We start from the raw sequence: 18,994 nt of genomic DNA on the forward strand, positions 1-18,994 counted from the left end.
TTATACAAGTGTATTTCCTTTATTTTTATCAATGCAGTTTCAAGTTCAAGTTTTAAGTTTGAGGATTCTCTTTCTCTCTGGGTCTAGCAATTGCTGATCTAGATTATTCTAGATATGGTTGTTAGGGTTGGTTGAGATTCGAATCGTTTTTTCAAGTTTTGTTTGGAAGATGCAAGTAAGTAACATTCTTCAATAATCTTCTCTCCCCCTTCCATTCCCGCTTCTATCTACCCCTCCATATTCTTACTTTAGGATTTATTTTTCAGCACTTACTTACTATTCTCCCTTCCCCTTGGGTCCTTGATCAAAGATGCCTACAATCGTGCCTCTCTTTGGTTAAGGTTTCCATTTTCCTTTTATTGCTTTGTTATTTATTTTCTGCAATTTATTTTTCTCGCATTTATTTACTTTTCTCCCTTCCCCCAAGATCCTTGATTAAAGATGCCTACAGTCGTGCCTCTCTTTGATTAAGGTTTCCATTTTCCTTTTATTGCTTTTATTTTTATTGTTCGCATTTTTTTCCTGTCTTTTATTTATGCGTTGGTTATGGTTGCTTTATTTTTCATTTTAATTCGATTGCATTAGATGTATGGATTAGGATCGTTGGTTTAGTTTAATTAATTAGTTAAAAAAATTTGAATCATTCCACTATTGCATTACCATTAAGAAATTGAATTCTAGGTGGCATATCTCCTTGAGATCGACCCGTTAGCTACACGATACTGTGCGCTTGCGGTTATTTTATTTTGCAAATAAGTTTTTGGCGCCATTGCCGGGAAGATATTTGTCCATCTTATTTTTCTCATTCTTAGGTAAATCGAAGTGTTAAAAATAAAAAATAAATAATTCAAAGACATTACTCTTAACTTGAGTAGAAACAAAAACGTATTGTATTCCCCACTCTACTGCATAATCCCCAGGATTTGATTGTAGGTGGCTCCGAAGACTATACGGATTCCCTTGCTGTCAAACCTATACAACGCTTAGCTATACGGCAGCCTTACGGCTTTGGAATCATTGTTTCAATCTTTGTGGTGGGGAAATCCATTATGTTCCCTTTTGTTTTTTGTTTTATTTTATTTTATTTTCTTCTTTAGTTCCTTTATTTAAGGGGGAAAAAAAAAACTCATCTTTCGTAAGAGCCTTTAATTGCATTAGGAGGTTAGTGCATGCGTGTCTGGACTCGTGATTCCACCAATTGACTTGTTCAAGTATCTACCTTGATCATGGGAGACATACCTCCACCTAAGAGTCTTAGGGATAGATTTTACCCAACTCGGTCTGCACAACCCTTCTTACGTTTACCTGATGTAAGGGGTAACAACTTTGAACTTAAACCTAATTATCTGTCTATGTTACCCCAATTTCATGGGCTGCTTGATCAAGATGCATATTTGTTTCTTAGGGAGTTTGAGGAGGTTTGTGTCCTTATGAAGGTACAACAACTCACTGATGATGCCGTAAGACTACGGTTTATTACCTTTGCATTAAAGGACCAAACAAAAAAGTGGCTTTATAGCCTACCTTTGGATAGCATTACCACATGGGAGAAATTCATTGTCCTATTCTTGAAGAAATTCTTTCCTTTTTATAAGACGAATAAAATAAGAAATGACATTTTTCAATTTTGTCAAAAACCCAATGAGTCTTTTGCTAAGGTAATGGAGAGGTTCCAAAGCCTCCTCCAAGAATGCCCTCGCCATGGTTTAGAATTGTGGCATTTATGAGGGTATCGATTATCAAACTAAGCAACTTTTGGAATCTATGTGCCCCACAGGATTTATATCGTTCACTGATGATTCCAAAGCTTGGGAATTTCTTTTAGACCTAGCAGATAGAACTAGAGAATGGGAGTCAACTCAAGAATCTGAAAGGACTTGTAGGGGATATTTTGTTGATAGCCAAGTTCATAAGGATGCACAAATAGATAGTCTTTTGAAAAAGTTAGAGACTTTAATAGTAAAAGCTGCACCACCACAACCAAGTCAATCATATTTTATTGACAAATATATTGCTATATGTGCATGGTGTCAGTCTCCTACATATGTAATTGAGGAATGCCTTAGCTATTCTGGAGGCCAACACGAAAATGTTAGTGCAATGTTTTCAAACCCGTACAGTAACACGTACAATCCTGGGTGGAAGAATTATCCTAACTTTTCATGGTCTCAAGGGCAAAACCAAAATGGATTAAGCAATTATTCCATACAAAATCAGTTTGGTGCTCCTCAAAAACAATGTGCACAATTTTTTCATAATCAAAATGTCCAGTTCCCTGAAGCCCCAAAATTTCAAAATACTAATTTAGCTAGGCCTGTCAATCCACCTGTTGTGCCTCATATGCTTCTCATTGCACAAAATCAATCATCATCTGGTTTCAATAGAGGTAATAATCCGGAGTTTTATCGTCTCTCTACCTTAGAGAAGAAAATGGAAGTACTTTCCAGCACCTTCATGACTTCTATGCATAATATGGAAAAATAAATTTCCACTCTTGCAAGTGCTTTGTTTGAGCGAGAAAAAGGTAAAATGCCTAGCCAACCTGAGTTAAATCCTAGCATTCATATTCAACAAAGACCATCAAATTTATCAAATCAAGTCAACCAAGTTGAATCCTCCCTTTCTTCTTTAGCTTCAATAAATTCTTGTGTCGCATTGCAAAGTGGGAAAGGATATTTAGCAGGTGAGTCATATATTAATGAAAAGAGCATGATTACTGACTACTGTGATGAGGAGAATGTTCAAGTATCTTCTAATGAGGGTTTGTCTAAGAAACCCATAGAAGTTAAGGATGAGCCAATTACTATAGTGGTACCTAAGTTTGCTGAACCACTAGTTTAAACTATGAGAAAGAGAAAATTTCAAATGAGAGTCCTTATGTTCCTAAGGCCCCTTATCCCCAACTGTATAGTTAATAAGAAGAAGACTGCAACTATGGAAAAAATTTTTGATGTCTTCAAAAAGGTAGAAGTGAATATCCCTCTTTTAGATGCCATATCCCAGATCCCTACCTATGCAAAAGTGTTGAAAGATCTATGTACTCATAAAAGAATTACTAGCGTTCCCAAAAAGGCATTATTGGCAGGTAACATTAGTGCCATAATAACTCAACCTGTAGCAGCCAAGTATAAGGATCCAGGGAGCCCTACCATAGCTTGTGTCATAGGCAATACACACATTGAACATGCTTTACTTGATCTTGGTGTAAGTGTGAATCTTTTGCCTTACCTTGTTTATAAGCAACTAGGATTGAGAGATTTGAAAGAAACTAAAACTACTCTTTAGTTGGCAGATAGGTCAATTAAGATTCCTAAAGGGATGGTTGAAGATGTTTTACTGAAGGTGGGAGAATTTATTTTTCCAGTTGATTTCATTGTGTTAGATACTAAACCTTTTTCTATCAAATCCCAATAATTTTAGGAAGACCATTTTTGGCTACTAGTAATGCATTAATCAATTTTTGAAATGGCCTCTTACGGTTGTCATTCAGCAATGAAACTGTGGAGTTCAATATATTCAAGATAGGGAAACAACCACAAATTGAGGAAGAAATCAATATGCTTGAGGAGTCTTTGGATTTTTCTAATGATTTGATTACCAACTTTGAGATTAATTTTGATCAGAAATTTCAAGAATGTATGGATATGTTGGAAGATGATAGTGAAACCTTCTTTTCTGAAGTCTCAAGTTTTTACATATCTTTGGAGTGTATTAAACCCCCATCCATCTCCATCTCCATTCCCAAACCCTCAATAATTGAACCCCTCAAGCTAGAATTGAAAGAGTTGCCTTCTAATTTGAAGTATGCTTTCTTAGGACAAGATAATTCTCTTCCTGTCATTGTTGTCTCTGATTTAACTTCTAACAAAGCAGAAGAGTTGATCACACTGTTGAATGATAATAGAGAAGCATTGGGTTGGTCTATGACTAATATCAAAGGTATATGCCCTTCCATTGTACAATCTCATATTCATCTTATGAAGGATGCCCAATATTTTAGAAAACCTCAACGTATGATGAGTATTTTCTCTCACATTGTGAAAATTTTTCTTAGTCTTTAGGGATGACTTTTCTATTCATGGTTTTTCTTATTTGGAGTGTCTTCCCCATCATACATTGATATTGAAGATAAGACTAAAGCTTCCTATGATAAGCACATCTTGACTGAAAGGTATACCCCGCTTTTGCCTTTTCATGTTTATCTTTTCATGCATGCATTGAGGACATTGCATTACTTAAGTGTCGGGGGGGGGGGGGGGGGGGGAATACCTTCTTTGTAAATTTTAACTTTCGCTTTTGGTTAGTGTACATGCCATTTCAACTGCTATGATGTGTGAAATGAGAGTGATTTTGGTACCCATTGTGAATACATAAAAACCCTGTTGAGAGGAAGGTAACTTGTATGTATGTTAAGATGAGACTTTCCTTAGAAAAATAAAAGGCATTAACTTAAGGCGTTGGACCATCTATGGGTTTTGTGGGTCCTTGTTTTTTTGGCTAGGAGTTGAGATCAATTTTGTGTATGGCATGACAAAAGAAAAAAAAGAGTAGAAAGTAAAAGTTGAATTCCTTGGAACTAGACAGGGCACTCCGACTCAGGAATCAAGATGACTTGATCGAAACTCTTAGGAATGAGATTATTAAAAAGAACTCTCGCATCATTGTCTATGTGGGCATATGTAAAGCAAAGCTACAAAGTAACTTGGGTTTCTGGTGTTTGCTCCACCATGTCATTCAAGCCAACCGTAGTGGAGTAAAGTAGAGCTCACTACTCAAAAGATAGAGTAAAGCCTAGCCCAATGCAAGTCATCTACTCAGTCGTATCAAGTCAAATCCGGATACGTCCATTCCTCCCATTCCGGGATCCTTTCCGGTATCCTTCACACTAAAGTCACGGATATTACCCACCGGACTCATCAACCCTATTGGTCATCCACAAATAGTAGATGGGAAGCTCTCACGTCCTCTCACGGATATGACCCACCAATCTTCGAGTGCCCGTGAGCCCAAGTCTAGTTATTTGCAACCCTACCAATAAATGGCCCCTTTTGGGTATCCGTAGCATGGTTTATGTCCTCCCCCAGGTTGGTTACCAATCTTGAGCGCCCATCAAACCATACACTACCACGGGTCGTTCGGTCTCAACGCCCTTCCGATTCGGGTCTGACACGACAAGGACAAACCTAGCCACACAACTAGACAATCCAATGTATGTCATCCAATAACCCGGGAAAGTGTCGTTAGGCACCTTCGAAGAACATCCCATTTCCCTCCGATGCCCAAGCACAAAAGCGTCAATAGGACACTCCCCAATCCCAAGTTATACCTAAGCAGTCACATACTCAAGTCCATCATATCTCATACATTTGATACATCATCATGATAAAAGTTAAATCATAACATCGAAGTGATCCATCATATGTACAAGTAGCAAAAATAATAAATCATTATAACAAGAGAATATGAAATCACATTACTACTATTCTAAAACATGTATAGCAGTCCTATAATATTCAAAAGCAATTAAGAGACTACGTTCTCTAAGTTATTAGCATCAAAACATAAGTGCATAGCCTATGTGTTTATGGTGATAACCATCCTTACCTTAGGTTGAGTTGATGACGATTCAAGAGTTACCAAGGAATGATCCAAAAGTAGTGTTAAGACCCTAAACAAACATAAATAAGAGATTAGAGAAGAAATCGGGAAGATCGGATGTTGACCGGTCAAAACTGGTTGAAGTTGCTGTCAGCAACAAGTTTGGTCGATGCTCTTGGTCGATGGCATCGACCAAAATTGTCTTCGGGGCTGCATAATGGGTTTTGGGGATTTTGGTTCGAAATTGGTCTTCCGGGGTTCGGATCTATCCGGAACTTGGAGGGATTCTTAAGAACAATATAAGGACACTACAAATCAAGAAATTAACATAATCTAATGGTCTAAATAGAAAGCCCCAAATTGAGCTACTAAGTTCAATAGACAAGAATCATAGCATGGATTGAAATCAATTGCATTTGCATTGGAAAGGCATGCATTAGCTAGGGGAACTTATAGGAATTTGATTAGGATCATATGCTAGTGGTAACATAGACATAGCACACTATCTACCTCAGTTTTAGACAAGGAAGCATGAAGTTAAGAAGAAAATCAAGGAATGCATATGCAAGGCTTGAAATGAGAGCATAGCATCAATGGACAAGGGAGAGAATTATAGGTTAAGCAAGAATGGACACTTGGAGTGATGGTTGCAAGGTTGCAGCACCATCTCCAAGGTCTCAACAGCAAGAAGAGGAATAGAAAAGAATAGAAAAGAATAGAAAAGAATAGAAAAGAATATAATAGAGAGTGAGAGTGATGAATCATACCTTGTAGTTGTTGATGGAGACAAGGAACAATGATTGACAATGATTTTGGTAGAATCTTCTTCACAAATGCCTAGGAGGTGCTTTGGGAAGCTCTCCCCACGTTCTCAGGAGTGTTAATGATTGGAACAGGGCTCAAAACACAAGGCTAGTATAAATAAAATAAGGAATATTCCAAAGAATCATTAACTTCGAGTCTGGGCAACTTTGGTCAATGGCATCGACCAAAGACGATCGACCAAAACAAAATTCAACAGAAAATCAGAATTAGTTCAGCAACTTTGGGCATGGATTTGAAGGGCTATACAGGGTCAAATTGAATGGGGTTTTCTTCTCCAATTCAATCAAGAATTCTAGTTTCGGGAAATACCTTTGGATTGTGCACATGGGTCCATTAGGTACTTCAACTAATTCATTCTTCTTCGATGCGCAGATTCTCACTAAACACCGACAATGTATTCAAGTAAGGGGTATCATTGTCAATGTCCATGGGTTCGGACTTCGGCTCATAATTATTAATCAAAAGGGTCCACAAGTCTCTTCTACCACCGCTTCAGGTCTTCGGACCTATAAACAACAATGGATCCGGGTTAGGGTCAGGGTTAGGATAGGGCTGGATTTTACATTTTTAGTACAAGAAGAAGATGATTTTCTGCAGCCCCCAAAATCTAATTTAGACCAATATTTGGATGATAACTTATTTCCTATTGTAGAAAATTATTTTCATTTTGACATTTTGCATTGATGGAAAGTCAATAGCCCCAAGTTTCCAATCCTTTCTAAAATGGCTCATTATATCTTAGCAGTTCCAGTTTCAACAATTGCTTCTGAATTTGCTTTTAGTATTGGAGGTAGATATATCACTGAATCTAGCTCATCCTTACTCCTTGATATTGTTGAAGCTTTGATATGCCAGAGAGATTGGTTGCTTGAAGTTAATTTTGGTAAGTAATTATAAATATGTAACTTTACATAATATCTTTTTTATAATGTGCATGGCGTTACTTGTAGATATGATTATTTCTTACTAACTTTGGTATTTCTATTATGTTGTATGGATCAAATTCAATTATGGATGAATGTATATAATTATCAAATGCTAATGATATGGATAATTGGATATTTATCAGGTAGATATTTTTCATGCTAATTTTTATTAGTTGTGATTCCATTCAATTGTTGCTATGGTCTCTTATTAATTTTCATTATAGTTGTTATAATTCTAATTAAAAAAAATATATGTTTCCTTACATGATTTTCTCAATATTCAAATAGTTATGGGTAGTTGTGACAGGTTACAGTTTGTGGGACTGAAGTATGTGTATTACATTGCTGGTTACAGAATCATCGGATTTTTTAAAATGCTAAAATATTGGTACCAAAACTCTTTAACAAAGTATTACTGGTTTTTATTTTTATTTTTTACCACTATTATTATGAACAAACATACATTCTAGTTGAAATGAAGTGAAACTTGTAATGGCCTAAAGAAAAGAATGGATTATGATAATTTTTCTTTAATAGACTTGATGCAGTCTTATCTTATTCATGGAGTTCTCCCTCTTCTTCTTGACTTCCATTCCCCTTCCCTTCTCTCTCTCTCTCTCTCTCTCTCTCTCTCTCTCTCTCTCTCTCTCTCTCTCTCTTTTTCTCCTTGTAGGATGTTATTCTCATATACTCCACCCTCTATGTGTACTGCTTTTTTTTTTTTTCTTTCTTTCTTTTTCCCTTACCTAACAATGAAAATGAATGAAAATTCTTAAGCATTTTGCATTCTTCAAAATCGGGTTGATGTTTACTTATTCCTATCTTATCCTTTAATTTTCCTTTCAATTACTATTGTATGTTGTAGCTTTTTTGGTTGGTTGTGACTGTTCAACATGAATATTAGCTACTTCCACTACTATTGCTTAATCTTGTAATTTCAGGCTCTTGAAACTTCTTACATGGCACTTTCAAAAGTCTCATTCAAATTTTTATGTTACTTAATTGGTTATATATAAAGATGTGGAACCTGAATTTATGCTATTCATCGTTTTTAGAAGTCTTGTTTTATCATGTAATTTTGTTATGAATTTGTGGATTTGATCCCGTCATTGAAAGCAATACTTAAAACTGCTAGTTTAGCTAAGCTAAGCTAATCCAATAATATAATTTTGGTTTAGTCAAAATTCTAATTTGTACAACTAAGGAACGTGAACATACTAGGATTAAATAGGTTTTCTCTAATAACTTTATCTTAGATAAGATATCTATCTCTTCAGATAGCTTACCTAACTCTTCACTAATTCTTGTAGGTATTCCAAAACATGGAGAATTATGCGGCGGTGAACGTTTTTGCTTGTAGAGAATGGGACAAGCATGGCCATTTTACTTGATTCTTAGCCTTTTTTGGATTGTGTCTAACTTAATGTTTACTTTAGAATATGTCATGATCTATTTTTATATGTTTTGTCTAAGCTTAAAATGACTTTAGATAGTTGATTGTACCATTCATTTCTATCATTAGAAGAAAAAAAAATCACCCATCATAATTCAAAAAATTATAATAAGTGATTTTGTAATAGGTTATGGCATTTATGGATGAGATTTTATTTCGTAATGGATTGGCTTCAAATGGTTATGGATGGTTTTGTGGCAGGTTATTGATTTTATAGGTAATTACTCCAAATATATCAATTCAATTAATTAATGGGGGAAAGATTCCTTACCTGGATTCGCTTTCCCTTTTATGAAGTATTCGCAACGGAAGTAAATCTTGATCCACGTTCTCGTTCCACCACCAAATCTCTACCGGGATGATTCCACAATCACAAGGAAGTGAAGTATTTCCACAACCCAAATGCCGTGTGGAAAGAAAATGGAAGAAAGATCTAAGGCAAAGGAAGGAAACCTCCAGTGAGTTTCTCCTTCTTGAGTTTCTTGGAGATAACGGAGAGAGAGAGAGAGATAGAGCCGCCTCTTTTCTGGAAGAAATCTCGTACAAATGAAATCACACTTACTCACTTATGTGGTGGTTACCAAAATATATAAATTTTGTAACCGCCCTAATAGTGAGTTTCCAATTTTGCCCTTGGGCATTTAATTTATTAATTATATTAATAAATTCCAATAGCTCCCACTTGCACAAGGGCAAGTGTTAATCTCTCAATGTGTCCCAGACACACATATATATCCCAGATATACACATTCAATCTCTCTGCTATGTATCCCAGATACATAGACCTCTTGTGTCCCAAACACACATGTATATCCCAGATATACACATTCAATCTCTCTGCTATGTATCCCAGATACATAGGCCTCTTGTGTCCCAGACACATATGTATATCCCAGATATACATATATATTGATCTCTTCGTTATGTATCCTAGATACATAGACCACCTGTGTCTGAGACACTAATATCCACAAATCATACTGGCAAAATGGGTCATGCGACAGGTGATATACTTGCACGCGTGAGCCCCAAACTAGAAACCTTCCCAGAATGGCACATCACTCAAAGAAACATATCAAATAAGTATTAGTATACCACAGTGTCCTAGGTTTATTCAAACTCACCAGACTAAAGGTATCTCGATCCCTCTGAGAGATCACCTTCTTATCCTTGAAATGTTCAATACTGTAACACATACAGTTGGCGCCAGCAAACACTTTTAGGGTGCAGTTGAATCAAACCTTTCCTTTCGCCCCAGACCATCACTACACTTAGGATTGACTCCTTTCCCGGTAGTGCCCCTTTAGGTCGAATCTATCATGACCATAGGTAACACCCCAAAGTAGCCACATCAATCCTTCGTTTCATGATGTCGTCGAAAGTCACTAAGAACACTAACGGACCATAAAGTCCAGGACTCACACAATGAGAGGAGCAGGGATCCATCCTCTCATTTCCAATGATCGCTAAGCACACATAGTATGATATACGTGCTACGGTGGAGCATTATATATACAATAGAACGTATGTCCATCTCAACACCATACATGTCTTAGTCTAGTGGCAACCTCTTGCGCCTAACCCGAGTTTCTTTATTGTCCCACCCTAGCACCACATAAAGTACTCGCACTGGCTCCTATAGGAATCATGAATAGTGGGAACATTCATTTTGATTCTCTTCACAATAGAGAAACTCATCTTGATTTCAAATCAATGCGACATCATGATTTTGAATTGACCTACACAAAGTCATTCACAATCCGTCTCATCTCTGCTCGCCTCCAAGGTGCCAGAGGCAAATGCTCGTGTGAGTGAGCCATTCTCTTGCCTATTGACATATCTTGTTTTATGCTAGAAAAACACAATCACACATAAAGTGAATAAATGAAATGCTGGAATGAACTCATATTACTCATTAATAAGAAAGTCTCAGTACAAAAGTAAGTCACAATCTATGCAAGCCCAAGGATTTTACATGAGAAATAAAAACATCCTTGGCTATAGGTTTGGTAAAAGGGTCAGCTACCATTTGACTAGTAGATATGTGCTTAAGTACAACTTTCTTCCTTGATGTAATGTCTCTAACAAAGTGATATCTCAACTGTATATGTTTGGTCTTCCCATGATACTTGGGGTCCTGGACATAGCTAAGAGCTGCCGTACTATCACAATAGACAAGGGCAGCCTCTTTGGATGTCATCACAATCCCAATATGTCGAAGGAATCTCCTCAACCAAACAGCCTCTTGAACCACAGCTGAGCATGCCACATACTCTGCTTCCATGGTCGAGAGAGATATACAAGCCTGCTGCTTGCTACACCACGAAATGGCCCCGCCATTCAGTAAGAAAGCATATCCAGAGGTTGATTTGCGCTCATCGATGTCTCCAGCCCAGTAGGCATCGCTATAGCCAACTAACCGCAAATCCGATCCTTAGTAACACAACATGTAGTTACTCATTCCTCTGAGATATCTCAATGTCCTTTTGACTGCTTTCCAGTGCTCTATGCCTGGGTTTGATTGGTACCGACTAACCAAACCCACTGCATAACAAATATCTGGCCTAGTACACATCATAGCGTACATAAGGCTACCCACTGCACTGGAATATAGAACTCTTTCCATCTTGGTTTTTTCCTCTAGAGTCTTAGGACCCATATCAAGGCTCAAATGCAAACCCTTCTCCACTTGAGTATCAATCGGTTTGCAGTTGTGCATTTGGTATCTCGTCAAGACATTGTCAATATAGGTCTTTTGAGATAAACCCAGTAATCTCTTTTGCTTATTTCGACAATCATGACACCAAGCACATTGCTTGCTTCACCCATGTCCTTCATATCAAATACGGAGGACAACCATTTCTTAATGGTTTCCAATAGCTCCTTGCTATTGCTAGCCATAAGTATGTCATCTACGTATAGTGTCAGAATGACATAATTACCATCAGATCTCTTGGTGTAAACACAGTGGTCTTCCTCAAGCATGGAAAAACCATTTTCCATCATAGCTTGGTGGAAGCGTACATTCCACTGTCTAGATGCTTGCTTTAAGCCATATATGGACTTTTTAAGCTTGCACACTTTGCGCTCAAGTACATTAGCTCCAAAGCCTTGAGGTTGACCCATATAGATCTCTTTCCCAAGTTCTCCATTGAGAAAAGCAGTTTTTACATCCATCTGATAAAGCTCCAAGTCCAACTGAGCAACAATGGCTAGAATGAGGCGAATTGAGGCAAACCTAACCACAGGGGAAAAAGTTTCCTCATAATCAACGCCCTCTCGTTGGGTGTAGCCCTTAGCCACCAAACGAGCCTTGAATCTCTCAATAGATCCATCCGCCTTCCTCTTGATCTTGAGAACCCACTTGTTCCCAATTGCCTTTCGGCCCGGTGGCAAGTCAACCAAGTCCCATACATGATTAACTTTCATCGACTCCAACTCTTCTTTTATTGTTTTCAACCATTCCTTTGAGCTTGACCCCGCAAGAGCTTCCTGCAAGCTCTTCGGTTCATGCTCATCAACTGAAGTCATCTCACAGTCGATCTCTTTAGGAGTTACCATGTAGGCTTCATCCTCTATGTCGAAAAGTCGACGAGGAACTTGCCCGCGCCCACTACGGCGCAAGTGTATGTCAGATTGCTCACCCTCTGAGGTAGCTATCACATCTGCACTCCCACTCCCACTAGGATCTTCTGGATGAACCCCAGGTTCATTATCCATAATCTGAATCCCTGGAGTGACAAGACCATTATCTTGTATCTCAAAGAATTCCGATGATTCTTTGTTAACTCTTGAAAGAGATGGAAAATCATTCTCCAAGAATGTTGCATCCCTAGACTCAAGTTCCGTTCTCCTCTCACTTTCATCTAGTCCAATGAAGACATGGCCCTTTGAAGGTTCAGAATATTTCACAAAGATACACTTTCTTCCTTTGGGTCCAAGCTTTCCATATTGGTGAGAAGTAGAGTGAACATATGCTGCACATCCCCATGTGTGCAAGTAACTCAAATCTAGCTTCCTTCCTGTCCACAACTCATATGGTGTGGAAGGAACCGATTTGGTTGGAACTTTGTTGAGGATATAGGCAGCAGTCAGCAAAGCATCTCCCCAATAAGAGATGGGTAGGTTTGCCTGCGCCATCATGGATCTCACCATGTCTAGCAAGGTTCTATTCCTCCTCTCAGCAACCCCATTTTGCTGTGGAGTCCCTGAAATAGTAAGTTGTCTAGATATTCCCTTTTCATCACACAACCCTTTGAACATATTGGAGAGATACTCTCTACCTCTATCCGTTCTAAGAGTTTTTTTTTTCTTTTTATCTAACTGATTCTCAACTAAGCTCATGAATTTCTTAAAACATTCTAGAGCTTCTGACTTATGAGAAATTAGATAAATGTGACCATACCGTGTATAGTCATCTATGAATGTGATGAAATAAGCATGTCCTTTTCTAGTATGCACATTCATGGGTCCACACACATCTGAATGGATAAGTTCTAAAGGAAGAGAGGCTCTCAAAGCCTTTTTAAATGGTTTTCTAGTTGCTTTTCCTGCTAGACATGACTCACAGGTTGGCAAATCAAATAGTGAACCTTGGCCCAAGAGACCTTCTCTTGCCAACCTGTTCATCCTATCTAAGCCAATATGTCCTAGTCTAGCATGCCACAAATTAGAATCAATACACACAGTATTTTGGCATACAAAAGCACTACTAGAATTAAATGAATAATCAATTGTATCCAATACAATGAAACCATTCTTAAGAAAACCATAACCATAAACTGTATCACCCAGATACAAAACCAAAGAATTGTTTTCAAATACAACTCTAAAACTATGTCTTAAAAGATAAATAACAGAAACAAGATTTCGCCGAATGTCTGGAGCATACAACACATCATGGAATAACAACGTTTGGCCACCTCGCAAAACTAATTTGCATGTGCCTATGCCATGAACCTCCACAGTTGAGCTGTTCCTCATCATTATTCTTCTGCTTCCTCTTGGAATATGATGGTATTCCACGAAGCTAGAGCGTTCTCTTGTTATGTGTTCTGTCGCACCTGAATCAACAATCCACAAAGGATTTAGTTCAGCAAGCATAGTAGAACTTGTTACATAACAAGATGAGGTATAACACACAGTACATACCTCTTGCTCAGTGCAATCACGAGCAAAATGACCAGGCTTTCGGCACTTTAAGCAAATCAAAGCTGATTTCTTCTTGCCAGCACTAGTCCCCCTTGAATGCTTGGGGCCACTCTTGTTTTTGTTCCCACCTTGGTTACTTTGCTTGGGCCGCTGAGGTTGAGCTTTCTCTCTCTTGTGCTTGAAGCCTACACCCTTACTAGTGTTAGGTTCAGCAGCAAATACTTCAGTTTTAGGGGCATCGGCCAACATCCGATCCTGATCAAGCTCAAGGTGCTTGGCAGCTTGATCAAAAGTCTTGACCTCATCAGCATGAGTCAAGAAGATCTTCATATGCTTCCAAGTCTTTAGCAATTACCTGATGACTGCGGAGACTTGCTCCTCATTAATCTTCTGGCTCCCACATGCGCTCAACTCACTAATCATGTTAGACATGATGGTTATATGCTGCCTCATGGTGTGACCCTGGCACATCTTATAACCGTCAAAGGTGAGTCCGAGTTGGTGGCCTCTTGTGGTGGAAGTCCCTCCGTACTGGAACTTCATAGCCTCCCACAAAGACTTTGCAGTCCTATGCTTCTCAAAACAAAGCATCAGGTCATCCCTCATAGAGCTCAGGATTGTAATCCTGGCTACCCGGTCTTTCCTCTTCCAAGCATTGTATGTCTCAAGGTCCCTGCGATGCTGTGCAGTGGTACCTTCCTCAGGTGGGTTCATGGTCTGGTTTATGGTCTCCAGCATATCCTGCTCTTCAAGGAGACATTGCACCTTTGCCAGAGGTCATAATTCCTCTCATTCAGCTTATCTCCTTTAGTGAGGTCAGCAACAATGCTCTTTGTTGCAGCCATTTATTCTAGAGATATTACATACAAGAATGAGTTCAATTAATCTACCATAAAACACAACTCATGCAACAACAAATCATACTAGCATAGTCAACCTATGGGATAAGCACTTAACCAAAAGAGATGCTAACAAACATTCAATCAAATTCTCATGCAAACCCACATAGACTTATATACTAGTTTCATTCTATGCAAGAAACATGATTGATAGACCCATAATTAAAAACAACAGTTTTATTAAAATAAAACATGCAATCATGTTAATGCTATAAGGTGGTTCACACATAACACTTCTACCTCATTAGCTCCCACTATGCCCCATTAGGCCCTCAATGCCCAAAGATCACACAGATTGTCGAGCCATTGGTGTCCAGTAAGTTAGAAACACATTCTGAATTGGACAAACCAATATCCAAAAAAATGCATCTCCTAGACGGACTGCCGTCTGCCCAGACGGTCGTCCGTTTGCCCAGACGGACTGTCGTCTGCCTAGATGGTTGTCCGTCTGCCTTTTATGCCCAGACGGACAGTCTGCCCAGAAGGAAATTTCGTCTGGTCATTGTGATCACTCTGACAATAGACGGACGTCCGTCTGGTCCACAATGACAAAAAACAACGTTTTTTTTTTTTTTTTTCAATTTTCTTTGAACGAAATTTTTCCAAAAAAACGAAAAATCATGTTTTTTCTTTCCAAATTCATCAAAAAACACATGAAAAAAAATCCAACAATAATTATTAAACAAAAAAAAAAATCATGGATAATCAATTCATGCAAAAATTCACAAGAGAAAAATACAAGGATCCTCCCACTCGGATCCAAACCCAAAACATAAGGGTTTCCAAAAACCCTATCAGTTCTCCCATGGGTTTCATATTAAACCCTGGATTCTCCGTGGGAACCAATGGCTCTGATACCAATATAGGTAATTACTCCAAATATATCAATTCAATTAATTGACGGGGGAAAGATTCCTTACCTGGATTCACTTTTCCTTTTATAAATTATTTGCAGCGGAAGTAAATCTGGATCCACATTCTCGTTCCACCACCAAATCTCTATCGGGATGATTCCACAATCACAAGGAAATTGAAGTATTTCCACAACCCAAATGCCATGTGGAAAGAAGATACAAGAAAGATCTAAGGCAAAGGAAGGAAACCTCCAGTGAGTTTCTTCTTCCTGCGTTTCTTGGAGATAAGGGAGAGAGAGAGAGATAGAGCCGCCTCTTTTCTGGAAGAAATCTCGTACAAATGAAATCACACTTACTCACTTATGCGGTGGTTACCAAAATATATAACCCTATTTTGTAACCGCCCTAATAGTGAGTTTCCAATTTTGCCCTTGGGCATTTAATTTATTAATTATATTAATAAATTCCAACGGATTTGATTTTTTTTAGTTATAATTAGTGATTTTTGTAACAGGTTATGGTTTTTATGAATGATAATGTGATTGTAATAGATAGGATATATCAATCTATGGCTGATTTGTTATGGGTTTTTATGATGCTTATAGATGATATAATGTTAAGTTACTTTGGATTTGTTAAATTATACTGGTTTTATAATAGGATTATTGGTCGTGCTCTATGGGTGTATAGATTTGAATTTTTTTAAATTATGGAGAAACTAATCTATTAGAATATACTCACCAAGGTCAATCCATAAAAAAACCCTTAGAATAAACATTTTTTTCTCTAAATAGGCTCATAATTGGATTCGAAAACTAGAAATCGGATAATGAAAATTGGCAACCAATAGTCAGATAGTTTATTAGATCGGATAATTATCGGATATCTAATAGAGTTTTGTATTCGAATTCGGATACCTGTTAAAAAAATCTGCCGGATACGGATCGGATTCGGATTTAGATAATGGTGTATTTGAGCCAAATCTGATCTGTTTAAGTTTACAGGTCTTGTGTAAAAGTAATAGCTTGCAAATCTTGGGGTGTATATATAATTTGCACTAAAGTTGAAGGAGAAACTTTTCCAATTAAGCATCACACTGGAATAAGTTGGGATCCTCAACTCTCCTGGTAGAGAGGATTGTGCTCCCTTACACTCAACCACATGTTTAGGAAATGAGATCCATCTTTGGTTCACCTGTTGGTGCTTAAAGGTATGAGTAAGGGAGCCGGTCGAGTGAAATTCAACAGTGCAAGGTAGTACATAATTCTGAGTTTCTGACCCAAAAAAAGAAAAAAGAAAAATTGTACATAATGACCAATGAGGGGGGGGAGAGAGAGAGAGAGAGCGCGAGCAAAATGCCTATACTGGCAGCTAAGAAGAACCTTTGTAGCTAATTCTTTGAAAGAGGAAGAAAAGCAAAATACACAATCCACCGACAGTGGAGGGAAAGAGGAGCACACAAACCATTGTGCTAACCGCCAACCTATCCCTGGTGAATCGAAACAAAGTCAAAGAAACTAAATCCCTTGTCACGTTCCTATATATTTACAGTTACAAACAGAATTAACAGATTTGTGAGATCAAGTTTCTCCAAGTGCAAATCGAAAGATTCCCAAGAAAGCATCAGCTTGTCACCACCCAGCCAAATCATAGCCTTCCAGAGCCCAGCAGAGCAGATACTAATTAACAAACAAACTAATTAACAAGAAATCGACCAAATCAGAAAAGCTGTTAGAGCTTAAAGTAATCACCAAATAAATGATCGATCCAACTAATCTAATATTGTTTGTATGCCTGACGACCATCCATCGTTTATGTGAATCAGTCCCAGAGAATTAATCATTTACAGAAAACCAGTTTGGATTAATGGACAAGTGGGCATGATGGGCATATGCTAAGAAAGAGAGTACAGAGAGAGGTTTAAGGTTCTAAACATTGCTTACTGTACTAAACCCAACCAAGGATGAAGGGATTTGCTGAATTCAGGAAGAAAAAGAAGCAAGGGTTGCTCCAGTTGCAGGTGAAGTGGAGTTCTTCATCATCATCATCTTGAACTCATCAAAATTAACCTTACCATCACCATCCATGTCAACCATCTTGATCATCTCTTTACAATCCTGAATCCCAACTCGTTGCTTCAACCCCATAGATGATAATACCAAACTTAACTCCTCAACTGTAATCAACCCATCTCCATTCCCATCAAATACATCAAAAGCTTCTCTCAAATCACTCTCCATATCATTGTTCAACTCTTCCTTCTTATCATCACTCTTTCCTCTCTCCATCGAATGGTACAGTTCACAGAACTCGTCGAGATCTATAATCCCATCACCATTAACATCCACACCTGCGACCATGCTTGACACTTCTTCATCTGTTGTGAAGATTCCCATGTTCTTCAGTGACTCCCTAAGTTCTTGCTTGGTTATGAAGCCATCACCATTCTTGTCAAAGGTGGCAAAGACCCTCTCCAGCTCTTCTTTATCATGGGCACTCTCCTCCTCCTCCTTGTTTTTCTCATCTTCTCTCGTGGAAGTTGAAGAAACTGTAGTGGTGGACATGGTGGATGAAATAGTAGAAGTTGTGGGAGCCAAAAGCAAAGATCTAATCCAAGCTAGAAACTTCTCAGAAGGAACAGACAAGATAGGATTGATGAGACTACAGATGAAGACAACTGCTAAAAAAACAAAGCTCAGCAGCTGCAGCATCTTTATGTCTATCTAACTTCCAAAGGAGAACTGACCATGAGAGGGAGCAGGTGGAGCAGATACAGAGAGTGGAAAAGAGATGAGATAGTCAAGGACAGGAGCATTGGATTCATTGAAGGAGAGAATGGAAACGCGTGGTTTGAAGTGAAAGCTGATCCCACAAAACGCGTCAACCCTAAAAATGAATAAGAAATCATTTCCGGATTTATTAATCTGCTGCCACCACACGTCGTGACAAATGACTTACAACCATATAGGTCTCATGTATCTTCGTGAAGAAGTGTTATTGGTGCATGGTTTTAGTGCACAGTTATTATTAACACGGAAATCAATATGGTATCTTATAAGGTATTTTTTTGATACGGTGGTTATTAGGGATTTACACAGATACCAATTTTACAAAGTGAATTTTTGGATTTTATTTCCTCTTGTCCGTACTGTAGAACCAATATGAATTTTTTTTGGTAAGGGAACCAATATGGTCTTGAATCTCTTGATAAGGTCTAATGGGTGATACCATATCACTACCTAGAATCATGTTGGTGGTGAATCTCATTGCACATCTAGCTAAGCTATA

The 18,994-nt window shown here is 38.1% G+C and overlaps 1 non-coding gene and 1 pseudogene across 2 annotated transcripts; both read right to left on the reverse strand.

The window, feature by feature from the left end:
• Positions 1–1,601: 1,601 nt before the first annotated feature.
• Positions 1,602–1,708, reverse strand: LOC149007501 (small nucleolar RNA R71). Its single transcript, XR_016175370.1, has one exon. It is a non-coding gene; the product is annotated as a small nucleolar RNA R71 (small nucleolar RNA).
• Positions 1,709–17,055: 15,347 nt separating this feature from the next.
• LOC149007502 (calmodulin-like protein 2 pseudogene) lies at positions 17,056–18,568 on the reverse strand (annotated as a pseudogene). Its single transcript, XR_016175081.1, has 2 exons — positions 17,650–18,568; positions 17,056–17,385 (listed from the first exon to the last, which is right to left on the reverse strand). The product of XR_016175081.1 is annotated as a calmodulin-like protein 2 pseudogene (transcript).
• Positions 18,569–18,994: the final 426 nt, after the last annotated feature.

The sequence above is a fragment of the Hakea prostrata genome, chromosome 8, assembly GCF_041222555.1.
Source record: "Hakea prostrata isolate BN-2017 chromosome 8, UWA_Hpros_2, whole genome shotgun sequence".
Classification (NCBI taxonomy): domain Eukaryota; kingdom Viridiplantae; phylum Streptophyta; class Magnoliopsida; order Proteales; family Proteaceae; genus Hakea; species Hakea prostrata.